We start from the raw sequence: 13,856 nt of genomic DNA, 5'->3' as shown, positions 1-13,856 counted from the left end.
TCACACAATCTCCAAATGGGAGCTGGGGACAGTGCTACAGACCATCAAATGTGACTCCTGCATTTTATAAAGAAGGAAACTGATACTCAGAGAGGGTCATTCAGCTCACATGCTATCATACTGTAAGTAAATTGGGAGATATTTTTCTTATACTTTTGTTGCCCATAAATCCCATATATACCATAGAGAGAAGAGCGATGCACTGATTCACCCACAGGTTACTTCTTTTTTGTTTTTTTTTTCGATACGATATGTTCTTTAATTCAGTTTGATTTTATAACAACCCACATTTGGGGGACTTATGAAAAAAATAAATCAAGAGCAAGCAACCTCTGGTTCTTGAATTAATTTAATCTACTTAAGAGGAAAACAAGATGTGCAATCCCAGTTTATGACAATAGTTGGGGAAAAGCCATGACTTTTGAAGGGCTTAGCAGCAGCATCAACAAATATGAGATGAGAAAGTTACACCATGAAATTGTGACCTTCTACAGGCCTTGCCCAGGAAAGAGGATTGAGAGAAAGATGGCAGCCACCCCAGATGACGTGACTCAAAATACCTACGTCTATCAGTCTCATTCTTTATTAACAATCCTTAGTCTCAGTTTGGCTATGAAATAGTGGTTTGTAGAAATATCTATTAGTAGGTGAATAAGTTTGTATTTCACACGACTATTTAGTGAACCAAAAAATACATACTTTATGTTTCTCCCTCTAACTGTGATAGTAGTGGGGATGTCCAAAGTGGGCTGGGGAATAATTTGAGGAGTATATAACAGTGGCCCTTTGAAAAAAGTCTCTTTTGAATAGAAGAAGACCTAGAAAACTTTTGAAATCTAGATCCTGATCCAAAACCTTGCCAAAAAATTCACTTATTTATTCAGCCAGCAGTTTGAGTAACTACGAGGTGCACAGTACTTCTCCTTCGTTGCATTCAGATGGGAAGTACAGAGCCCCAAATTTGAGAGTGGTAGTGAAAACTCACATGGGACAATCACGGCACAGTACCCTGCTAAGAAATTCAAGAATACAGGTTTAGGAAAAGAGGGGAGAAATGAACATGTACTGAGCCTCTACTCTGTCCACGGCATTGAGCTGGATACTCTGTTAATATCACAATATTTTCATTCATGAAAGGAATTTAAATTCTGCATGCCCTTTGATGCGGACAAGTTTAATCACATTAAATAACTTCCCCCACTGTCTCACTTCTAGTAGTTGGGTCTGGAGTTGGAATCCAGGTTTATCTGATTCAAAAGCCCAACACATTCCATTATTCTGCATGAATTGCTCAGTGGTGCAAGATTTATATATAGATGGAGTCTAATGCCGTCTTCAGAAATGTTAAAATTACTTTCTATAAAGCCATCAGAGCAAAGCTTAGTCTATAAGAGATGAGTTAAACCTAGTTCCAAATCAAGTAATTACTGATTTCATAGGGCAACATAACATAGTGGTTGATAGCCTGGGCTCTAAAATCCATCCTTGTGGTTTTTAATCCTATTTTAACCACTTGCCACTTGTGTGTTGTAAGCATGTTATTTCCTCACTCTGAGTCTCAGTTTCCCCACTATATTAGTCAGATTCCTGCTAGAAAAAAGACTGGGGAATTTGAGGAGAATTTAATACAGGGATTTTTTTTTTTTTTTTTTTTACAAAGGTGTGAGTAGGGGCTGGCCTGGTGGCACAGGCGGTTAAGTGAGCTTGCTCTGCTTCAGCGGCCTGGGGTTTGCCGGTTCGGATCCCGGCCGCACACCGATGCACTGCTTGGCAAACCATGCTGTGGTCGTGTCCCATATAAAGTGGAGGAAGATGGGCATGGATGTTAGCCCAGGGCCAGTCTTCCTCAGCAAAAAAACAAAAAAACAAAAAACAAAAAAACAAAGTTGTGAGTAGGTTCAAGGAAAGATTTGATATCCTCAGCAAGTAACGGTGCCTCTCTAAGGCTGAAAAGGCTAAAGGAGGGAGAATGTTGGAACCCACGTAAAGAGGGAGAGCTGTGCGGAGGGGCTGGCTGGCAGAAGAGGCAGGCTTTAGTCAAGAGATGCGTCCATCCAAAGGTGACTTCACAATGAGGGAGCTGGAGAACAAGTACCTCAAACTCACTCTCACTGTTTCCTACAATTTTCTGCTCCCCATTGGCAGAACTGAAAAAGAAGCCAGAAAGAAGGAATGCCATTCATGTAGGTTGGCTTCCCAACTATTCCAGGAAGATGGGGAATAATGATGGAAAGTGGATGTAAAAAACACACATCTATCGAATTGGGATGATAGTAGTACCTACCTCTGAGAGTTGTTGCAAGGATTACATGACTTAAAGCTTGTAAAGTACTGAGATTGATATCGGTCACTTGATAAGCTCAGGTATATCCAGAGTTGAAGTTAACTGAGAATAATATATTTCAACATCATTTGACAAATGAGGACACAGAGGCCCAAAGTGACTTGCCCCAAGTTACATAAATAGAGACAGAGTCAAGACTAAAACTCAGTTCTCCTGCCTAGTTGCTAGAGACCTGTATCTGTAACTTTTCTATCTAAGGGAGGGCACAGACCCAATCTCAAGTCTAAAAAAGGTGAACACAGTGATCTGCTGAGCTCACATCTCCCTGAGACTTCCCTCATATTCCCTGTAACAGTCTGCATTCCACAAAGTGGATTATTATTTCCTGGACTAATTGGTGCACTAGCTGACTTGCATTTTTCTCTCTCATGGCTTTCTCTGTGTAAATAAGAATCTACACTGTAAATCTCAAAGGTCCAATAAGCAAAAAGCAGAGACCCCCTATTTTAGGCCCAACAGTTTAAAGAACAGTTTAAATCCATTCTGGTCCACGGTGAGCATTCCAGAGTAGGAACAGAGCCAGGACATTTTCAAAAGCACCTTCCACTTTCCAGGATGATGGTTGCTGTGCAGGGATAGTATTAGCCTAGGGTCCTTCATGATAACTGCAGCCAATTATATGGTGACCAACTACCCCAGTTTGCTTGTGATTGTCCCAGTTTTATCACAGAAAGTCCTTTACTCTGCAACAACCCTTCATCCCCCCAAATCCCACCCTGCACTGCCCAGTCCAGGAAAACTAGGATGTTTGGTCACCTTAGATGATTTACAGAGTTCAGACCAGACAAGAGCCTTGTGCTTAGGTTCTTGCCTGGCGCTTAAATACATCCTTCTGGAATTTAAACAGTTTCATTTCTAAGCAATAATTTGCATTTTCCTCTGGGAATTCTGATAAGCATATGCTAATAAATCAAAAAGTGGTCACACGGATAGAAACAAAAATAAAGAGGCAGCTTAAAAACAAAACAGGGAGTGGATGATATAACTACTTGTAATTCATAAAGTACTGAATTTCTGCAAGAGACTGCTCAAAGCACCAATCTATCTAGTGAGCAAGGACTGGGGTAATGGCCACCAGAAGACTGGGTGGGAAATACAGAGGATCCCAGACCCAGTACAGACTGGGGCCACCGACATCAAGAACTAGACATAGTTCCTCAAGACACCCCTTGTAAAGTCTTGTAAAAAACTTAGACTAACAGTGTGCAATACATTCCTGGTGAATTAATGAGTGAGGAAAAATGGAAAGAAAAAGATGCCCCAAATGCTAAAAAATTTTGAGAAGAATGGTCTTCAATGTCATTATTTCTAGATGTTTGTGAACTCGAATTTAAGTAAGTTTCTTTGGCCAGCTGCAGAGGCTTGTCCAAGGTGCTGAATCACTAAGGGGCATCTTGTAGAGCTGGGCACTAGCAGCCTTGAATGCCCAACAGAAGCTCAGCAAAACTCTAATTATACTTGTGATGGGGAAAAAAAATCAAATATAATCTATGATGATCCAAGCCTTTCCCCTTTCCTGAATTGGGTAGTTTGGCCTGCTTAGTCTTTATTTTTTGAATTTCACCATCTGAGGGAGAACTCTATTGTGCCAGATCAATTATTGGAACTTTTGTGGTGGAAAATTAGGTGAAAAGGCAGAAGGGTTAGTTTTTTGGAGAATGATTCAGTAGAAGAGAGAGTGAAGTGGAAAGTTTTCAGAGACATTAAGGGGACTGTGATTTACCTTCACAAGATTCTAGAAATGTAAGTTAGAAGATTGAATTAATTTGTGATTAATTTTGTTGCATGCACTATGTTCTTTCAATCATGGCACCATTATAGGATAGAAGCACATGGGTTATGAATCTATAAGTTTAAAATAATGTTCTGTATGACACTATTTTACACTGCTGACAGGATATGGTAGGAAAATAGGCTACGCTGGTGTTTCAAAATCAATGCATAGCAGTTACTTTATATCAGTGAACACAACTTAGGCCCTGACATATATTCAAATCTATATAACAGCATACAATTCTGTTATATATTCTGTTGACATTTTATTACCTAAAATTTTATACACAATTATTGCATTTTCAAGCAAGTCTACAGTATAAGCTAGTCTGTATAATAAAATAGTCTCATTAATTTAAAGTAAATTATGGCAATTTTGTTTAGTAGAAAGTACACAGAATCAAAAATTGGAAATGCTGTGTGGCAATCCTCTCTGGGCCATTAATTTGTTATGTGAGGTTGAGAATTGTAATCCACTGCTTTATGCCTCAGCAACTCAGAGTTACAAGATAGAGTCATATTCACAAGATTTGGGGGATCTAACATGACCCAAGTAAACACACTGAGAAAAATCTCAAAGTTCTATGCAAATAGAAAGCTACTATTATATGTATTGGATGAATGGAAACTTGTAAAGAATTAGGAATATGTAAAGTGTACCCATTATTAAATGGACTCTACTTTTAATCTTCCTGTGATGATGCAGAAAAGACAGAGGCAAAGCAGGCCCACAGACTGGAGTGGGGCAATTTGGTTCAGTGCTGGTGCTTCTATTTTGGGTTTGACCATCAAAAGTGTTAAACATTTTTAATTTGCATTTAAATTTCCTTGATTCTTGTTCTATAATGATTTAAAGACCATTTCACATGGCGTTTCCCAGCTCCTCTGCATACACTGGTCCAATCTTACTGGCCTCTGAATACATTACTGCAGTAAATACTGCACGCAATCTCAAGCCAGGCATACCTTAGGCTTCTTATTTTTACCTTTGGTATCCATATTAACCAGCACTTGGGAACCCTGGCAGAGAACCCCAACTGGTAGCAGGATGGAGCAGTCTCTTCTGCATTAAATCCCTGATTGCAGGCTTTGTCTCCTGCCGTGACAAGATGGAGTGAGTAGCCAGCTGGAAGCTTTGGTGGTCAGTGGAACCACATTCTTGGGTTAGGTATGAACTTCTTGAGTCTCAATTTTTTCACCTATAATATGAGGTAACTTTCCTGTACGGCTGTTTTGAGGACACGATGAGATCACTCATGTTCAGCGTTTAGTACAGAGTGGGGCACATAGTAAAGCACAGGTACATATGTTTTGCCTTTTAGTATTTTCTGACTCAGTGTAAGTCAGTTTCCACAGTTACATAACTCTCAAAGATCTGGGTTCCTTTCCTTCATGACTCTGAAAATGGCTTGTAATTATACCTTCATTATTATGATTATTTGCTTAAAGTCTGTCTCTCATTGGATCATCACCTTGTAAGCACAGCATCCACATCTACTTTTGCTCAGTATTGTATCTCCAGCTACCAGGACAATGCCTGGTGTACTGTAGGTGTTCAATGCGAATTTGTTAAATACTGTAACTAAACAATTGAGCCTCATGGAATTTATACTAACGAAGTATAGAAAGGAATAAGCGAGGTCATTATTAACCACCTATGAGGGCTTATTTCTCCATCTCACCAATCTCACCACGTGGCTCTGTACAGAACAGCTGGTACTGATTGAAGAATAGTTTAGGGAATAAATTTTACTGCTGTTCTGGAGAGCCTATCACAGGAAACTCACTGCATCGCAATTTGGCTCTTTCTCCATATGGAGATGAATGTGGATGTTCACAAAGACCAGAGGGAGATATTGGAAAGAGCAAGTCTGAACCTGATGCTGGTCAGAATCAGGGCTGATGTTCAGCGCTGGAAGACTGGGGAGAGCAGATGCAAAAGTCAGAGCATCGAGTCCTGAGCGGGAGATGTGAAGCCGGGGTAAATGGAAACATTAAGTGAGGGAGAGAAGAGCAGAGGATGCAAACAGTGTGCAGACACCGTGCCTCACAGGCTCGCAGGAGGAGGTGGCAGCACAGGTGATCTGGCGTCTAGTGTCTGAGTGACCGGGCTTCGGGCTGAGAGGATAATCAAATTCTGACCCCACAACTTTGTCCTTCTCTGTGACCTTGAGCAAGTCACTTGGTCTCTATTGACTTCCACTTTCTAATCCTCACAATGAGGGAAATAACATAAACCTCAGATATGTTATACAAATAAAATCAATCACTGAAATCACCACCAGATGATGATAGCAGGTTCACATATAGAGTGCTTATTCTTGATTATTAAAAACAAAAATGGGTGATTCCATTTAGCGGCAATCTTACTGTCTCTGAGACAAAAAAAAAAAAAAAAAAGAAAGGCAAAAGAAAAAAGAAAAAACTAACCAAAAAATTTTCAGGAAAAAAAATGTATGTATATGAAGTCAATAGTTAGCCCTGTGGGAAATACAGAGAAATAGCATTGTGGAAAGATCATGAAGATTATCTAGTTAGTGTTGCCCAAATTTGCCTGATCATAAGAATTACCTTGTTAAACACACATTTTCTAGATTCCACTGATTGTGACTCAACTGAGTCACAGTCTTAAGGGGAGGCACCTAGAGAGCTAGATTAATAAGGATACCGGGTTATTCATATAACCAAACAAATTGGAAAGCCTTGCTTTAGTTCAGTCTTTCCTAATTACTTGAAAGCCCTCACGTGTGTTCCTCACCAGGCGCATCAACATCACCGAGGGACTTGTTAGAAATTCAGAATCTCAAGCTACACCTCAGACCTACTGAATCAGAGTCTGCACTGTAAGGTGATCCCTAAGTGATTCTTATGGTCACTAACATTTGGGAAGCACTGGTGTAATGCATTCCCATCTATTCCTTTTTTTTTTTTTTTGTGAGGAAGATTAGCCCTGAACTAACATCCATGCCAATCCTCCTCTTTTTGCTGAGGAAGACTGGCCCTGGGCTAACATCTGTGCCCATCTTCCTCCACTTCATATGGGAGACCGCTACAGCATGGCTTGACAAACGGTGTGTCAGTGCAGGCCCAGGATCCGAACCTGGGCCGCCAGCAGCGGAGCACACACTCAACCGCTATGCCACGGGGCTGGCCCCCACCTATTCTTGGATAACTTCATGACAGGAAACCACTATCTCTCAGGAAAGCCTTTTCCACCTCTTAGGATCTCCAACTGTTTGAAAATATAGGAGCCACTCCCTTCCCTAAGAAGTCTGCATCATTGACAGCCCTTTAGCATCTGAACCAAGATCACAGCACAGACTGAGTGGCAGCTGACATTTGCAGGAAACATAATGACAGTTGGTTATTTTTCTTTCCTTCTTATTCTCTTACTGTGCTTAATGGGAAGAGCAAGATATTCCTGTATCGTTTAATTATTAATTAAAAGTGTTATTTAATATCTCAATACCATGATTTTGTATAGAATTAAAAGCTACATGATAAATACATCACTTCTTTTATTTTTCATAATGAAAAAATATTTAAGAAATTTTTCAAAATATAGGTAAGCTCAATAATATCTCAATATAGTCAATACTAGAATAAATACATATACTACCACCCATTATATATTTTTCTCAATCATTTTAAATTAAGTTACATTCATCAGGCTAGTTAGCGCTTATTCATTTTATCATGCATCTCCTAAAAAAGGACATTCTCCTATATAATACAATTATCACATCTAAGAAAATTAACAATAATTCCCTAGTATCATCATCTAATACCCTGCCATATTTAAATTTTCTTAATTTCCACAAAAAAAGTTTGTAGCTGGATATCTTTAACCAAGATTCAATCAAGTTTCACACATTGCATGTGGTTGTTATGTGTCTTTGGTCTCATCTAATACAGAACAGTGGTTCACAAAATTCATAACCTAAAGACGCCTTTACGCTCTTAAAAATTATTGAAGACCCAGAGAGCATTATGTTTTAATGTTGATTATATCTACCATTGGTTATATATTAGAAATGAAAACCGAGGATTTTAAAATATCAGTGTATTAATTCCTGCAAAACAACAATAGCATTCCTGTTACACATTAACATAAAGAACATATTTTAATGAAAATCACTATATTTATCCAGAACAAAAATAAAGTAGTAAGAAGAGTGGCATTGCTTTACAGTTTACAAATTACTTTAATGTTAGGCTAAACAGAAAATAGCTAGATTGTCATATCTCTTTCTGTACTGTCTCTGTTGAAATATATTGTCTAGTTGAAATATAGGAAAATATGGCCTCATATGGATATGTGTTTAGAAAAGGGAGGAGTATTTTAATAGCCTTTTGGATAATTGTGGATATTCTTCTTTGTGGTAGTTTATGAAAGATTAGTTACAATGTGGAAATGGAGCCATAGCAATGAACATCTACTACTCTATTACATTAAAATCAATTATTCTATCTTGTATTTTGGCAGATCTTTTTACATCTTTGAATGGAAAATATTGATTCACTGGATTATGCAGATATTCCAACTATTGACACACTTCATTACAAAATATCAGACGAATCACATTCATTAATATCACCACTGATCTCATCAGAAAAGTCTTTAAGTTTTGTTAATCTGTTAAGGTCATGGTGGCTTAAACAAGTTTTCCAAATTTCAATTTTCTTATATTTTTCATTGGTAACAAATATTGTCAGTTATTTTCCTTGAAGTGACAAACTTATAACATTTATTTTTGAAAAGATGTCTGCCAAATACATAAGCTGAATAACCTTAGTTTTTTCTGCTATTCTTTCAAGTAAAAAGAGTGTTTTATGAAGAAAGTGGCTATTTCATCTTGCAACTCAAACAGTTGTACAAGTATTTTTTTCTGGAAGCAACCACAGCACTTCAGAATGCAGCAGACATATTTTATGCATACGGAATATTTGAGAATCATGTACTCAAGGTTTGAGATTTAATAAATTTCATATTTTTTCTGCTCTATCAAGGACATTTTTAAGTGAATCCTCTCCACCTCTCTTTCTCTCTCTGTCTCTCTCTCTTATGTAGTAAAATATTTGCCTTGCCTTGATTTTCCAACATACCTCCCTTCCTCCACAATTTGACCATAACAGGGTTTATTGAAAATACAGATCAGTGTTAAATCATCTCTGTATCTGCAACACTCTTTAGGATTTCAATAATTCATTACACTTATACCTGCACTAAAGCAAAGTTTTACCTACAATGATTTAATAATCTAGTGTGAAAGTTCTGTCAGTAACCTGAAATGAAAGACATGTCTGGAAACATAAAAAGTTTTTAAATTTTTACTATCCTTTTGCATCAGACAGAGTCCTCCTATGAAAATGGAAGCCATTATATGTATTTAGAACTTTAATTTACTAGAAGCAGTTGGTGACAAAAGTTGTGGAAAACTAAAAAAATACATAGAGTCATGGGAGCAATCCAGATTTTAGCCACAGCAAAAAGCCATTACTATTCCTAGGCTATGAGAAAAAAAGGAGGAATACAATGTTGTTCTATCCAAGGGGCTGAAATAAATTCAATTCTGAAGTTAACAATCAAAGCAGAAATTGCCTATATGACAACCAAGAGAAAATGTTCAATAGATTGAATAGATGTGAGAGAAAATAGGCCAAGGATTGGCACACCTTGGCTTTGTTGTGATATCGCTGTAGAAGAATGTCATTTATTAATTTTTTTCAATGAAAGTTTATTGAGCAACTACTATGTGCTGGCCCCTACCCTGGGCAAGGTGGATTAGCGGTGAGTAAGACCAAGAAGACACAGCATGAAGCTGATATTATAATAAGGAAAGACAAACAAACAACAAATAACCCCACTAATAAAAATCTAATATTAATGATGCAGAAATTTTAAACAGGATGATGTGATTGAGAGTGATTGGGTTGCTCTTTTAGATCAGGTATGGGGTGGGGGAATCACCGAGGAAGTGACGTTTACACCAAGATATTGACAAGAGGGACCAGGGTTTGAAGACCTGAGGACATAACTTTTCAGGTCCTAAAGGCAGAAATAAGCTTGATGGATCAGAGAAACAGAAAGAAGCCCAATGTGGCTGAGATTCGTGAAGAGAATGAAAAGCAAGGGAGAGAGTTAGGCAGAAATCAGACTGTGCAGGTATTCATCAGTCTATAAACCTTTCCAGTACAAAGTTGTTGAATTTCCTTTCATTCTAAATGCAATGAAAGGCCATTGGAGGATTTTAAACATGGAAGTGACACGATAGGACACATTTTCAAAGGTTCTCTAGAGGGCAAGATTGGAAGGAGGGAGCTAAGCAGCTATTGGGGGTCAAAGAACCAAGAGGAAATCCATGAAAGGTACATTGAAACCATCAAGAATGGTCTTAGGAAGACGACGAGCCAGGCATTAAGAAGTTATCAACAGGGGATAAGCATTTTTGGTACTGCATGTCCTTTTTGGGAAGAGAGAGAAGTGGGAAGCTTTAAGATTATTTTATTGCAAATTTTTGTGCATATAATTTACTTTACTAAGGAGGATGATCCTTTAATTTCAGCCTCTTGTCTGTTTTTTCATCTACCCTTCCCCTAAGCACTTAGTAGGGGGTCTTGCACTATAGAGTATTAAGCAAATTACTTAGAAAAATCAAGCACAGAATTCTGTAACCCAAATACTCTGATGTTGACATAGGGGTCCTGTAATTGGCATGTTTTACTTTTTTTTTTTTTTTTACATAGAGTATTCTCTTTAGGTAAATTTATTTCAGTTCACTAATGTTTAGTTAGTGACCTCGCCTAAATCTACTTTCAGAAAATGAGTTGCTTCACTTAAGAGAAAAGCCAGCAATTGCTCTTTAGATTCACAGACTTATAGAATTTTACGTTGAGCAGGTTATTGGAGTGTGTTACATCTAAAACTCTTAGTTTTTAGAAAAGGAGAGTGACCCTGGTTACATCATGTGCCCAGTGTGGTACAGGAAGGTTTAGTTCCTATATCTTTAGCCTTTATTCAAATTTTTAAAGGAAAGTGTGAGTCAATGACTCTTGAATTTAAACTCAAATACTGCTTATCTTGTGTACCTCTGGCTTATTCAAATAGTCATAACGTATTTGTAAGCATGTCAGTGAGGAATATGCGAGTTTTATGCACTTGTGACATTTTTTCACTGTTTTTCAGACACTAAAGAAAATCTGTGCCTTCAACTGTGTTAGGATGAGCAATTTGAAGGTTTAACGTCAAATTGCTTCATCTTAGCTGTCCATGTTCGTGTTTCAGGTCCACATGAGCCTTTGTTCCCAAATTTATTTAACAGAATGGCCATGTCCTCCTAGAAAGAGACGCGTTTGAGGGAGATGTAACGCAGCTTCGGGATCACAGACTTACACAGCCTCTGATATTGTCCACACAGGGCGCTAACGTCCCCAGTAATCTGTGAAATACGCACAAGGCACGCTCTCCAGCTCCAGTTCCTTGCCACCTAGCCCCGCTGAGCTGGCTGGGCTCCAATTCAGGTAATTGCATCCTGTCTGCTCAAATTTCCTTTGCAATTTCAATCAGATGTGTTATCCTCCTTAGAGTGGCTGCCCAGAATGATAGTTCAGAATTCCCTTACAGCTGCTGAACAGCTGCTGTGTTCAACCCGAGAGGTGACTACATTGCAGTAGTGGGTAGAATGATTCCTTGTTATTCCTTTTCACCATCACAGAGGCTGTCTGAGGCTTAATTAATTAAGATGTGGACAGCTTCCAAGGTGCAAGTTATAGTAAAGACGGCAGGCATTCATTATTAAGTATTTTTAAAGAATTTTGCACCTACATTCATCTTAAAGTGGAATCTGGGCATGATATGTTCGTTTGGCTACAACATATCTTTTTTTTTTTTTTTTGTGAGGAAGATCAGCCCTGAGCTAACATCTGTGCTAATCCTCCTCTTTTTGCTGAGGAAGACCAGCTCTGAGCTAACATCTATTGCCAATCCTCCTCCTTTTTTTCCCCAAAGCCCCAGTAGATAGTTGTATGTCATAGTTGCACATCCTTCTAGTTGCTGTATGTGGGACGCAGCCTCAGCATGGCAGGAGAAGGGGTGCGTCGGTGCGCGCCCGGGATCTGAACCCGGACCGCCAGTAGCGGAGCGCACGCACTTAACCACTAAGCCACGGGGCCAGCCCCGATGTATTGTTTTTAAATTGAATAAGAAAATTATTATCAGAAACTGGCATTGGTTGAATTAGAATTATACAACTTATTACCGCTTTATCACTTTAAATGATCTTCAGTACTAAAGAAGCAAACATCCCACTTAGAACTGCATTAATAAACTTTTCATCAATGGCTTCACATCACTAATTGCATATGCTACAAAGGTGTCCATCTTTTTCGTCCATCATTTCCTCAATTTTGCCTTATGACTTTCTATGCATGCACCTTGCTCATGAAAATATGCTGCATTAAAAAAACTATCCCAAGATGTAATGGCTTAAAACAACTGTCATTTTATTACATCTCATGATTTTGTTGATCAGGATTTTGGAACAAGCTCAACTGGGAAATTCTGCTCCATAAGGTATTGACTAGGGTAACTTGGTAGGATTCAGCTGGTGGTTGGACTGCTCTGCAGGTCTGAGATTGCTTTATTTACATGCCCAGTGCTTTGTCAGAGTTAGACGGAAGACTGGGCTCAGCTGAGTCCCTCTCCATTTAGTCTCTAGGCCTCTTCATTAGTCTCTCCAGAAAGGTAGTCAAACTATTACATGGAAACTCAAGACTTCAAGAGGCTGAAACAGAAGCTGCCAGTTCTCTTAAAGGCTGGACCTGGAAAAGGCACAATGTCACTTTAATTCCACTTTTTTTTTTAATTAATCATTTATGTATTTATTTTTTGAGGAAGATTGGCCCTGACCTACCATCTTTTGCCAATCTTCCTCTTTTTTTTTTTCTCCCCAAAGCCCCAGTACGTGGTTGTATATGCTAGGTGTACATCCTTCTAGCTCTTCTATGTGGGATGCCACCTCAGCATGGCTTGATGAGCAGTGCATAGATCCATGCCGAGGATCTGAACTGACGAACCCTGGGCCGAAGCAGAAGGCTTCGCTACGCCACTGGGCCGGCCCCTAATTCTACTTTCTTGATCAAAGCAGTCCACAAGCCAGCCCAGATTCAAGGGGAGGAAAATTAGGCCCACCTCTTAACGAGAGGATGTCAAAGAATTATAAGTATCTTTAATCTAGCACACTGACCATTTTAATAGTATTCTTATCCATGGTAGTTTCAAAGGTACCTGAGTTTTCCACAAGGGTCACCGTCACCATTAAATATCCAGATATAAAGACAGACTCAGTACCAATCGCTTAGCTTTAACATTGGCCTAAAATACCTTTGGAAACATACAAAAGCGGATATTTCCTCAGCATTAATGCCTGCAAGAGGTGCTAACCACAATAATTTCTATTTCTGCTTCTAAAGGATATAGTACCACCCTCCCACCCTGAACTATCATTTTAAATAAAATTGCAAATAGTTTTAATCATTTCAAGTACATTTACACCTAGAATATTCAATAAGACTCACAGTGGAGATAAGTCAGATATTATTCTTTCTGTTTTGCTTCTGAGGAACTTAAAATCGAGGTAGGCGATTTGCTAAAATGTCTCCAGGTAATGAGCGATGGACCGCTCATTGATGGCCACCCACTCCAGGACTCCATCCACTTTACTCCACATTCTTTTTTCCT

This window comes from Ceratotherium simum, chromosome 6 (assembly GCF_057802395.1).
Source record: "Ceratotherium simum simum isolate JZ-2026a chromosome 6, ASM5780239v1, whole genome shotgun sequence".
Taxonomy (NCBI): Eukaryota; Metazoa; Chordata; class Mammalia; order Perissodactyla; family Rhinocerotidae; genus Ceratotherium; species Ceratotherium simum.
This window is presented reverse-complemented; position numbering follows the sequence as displayed.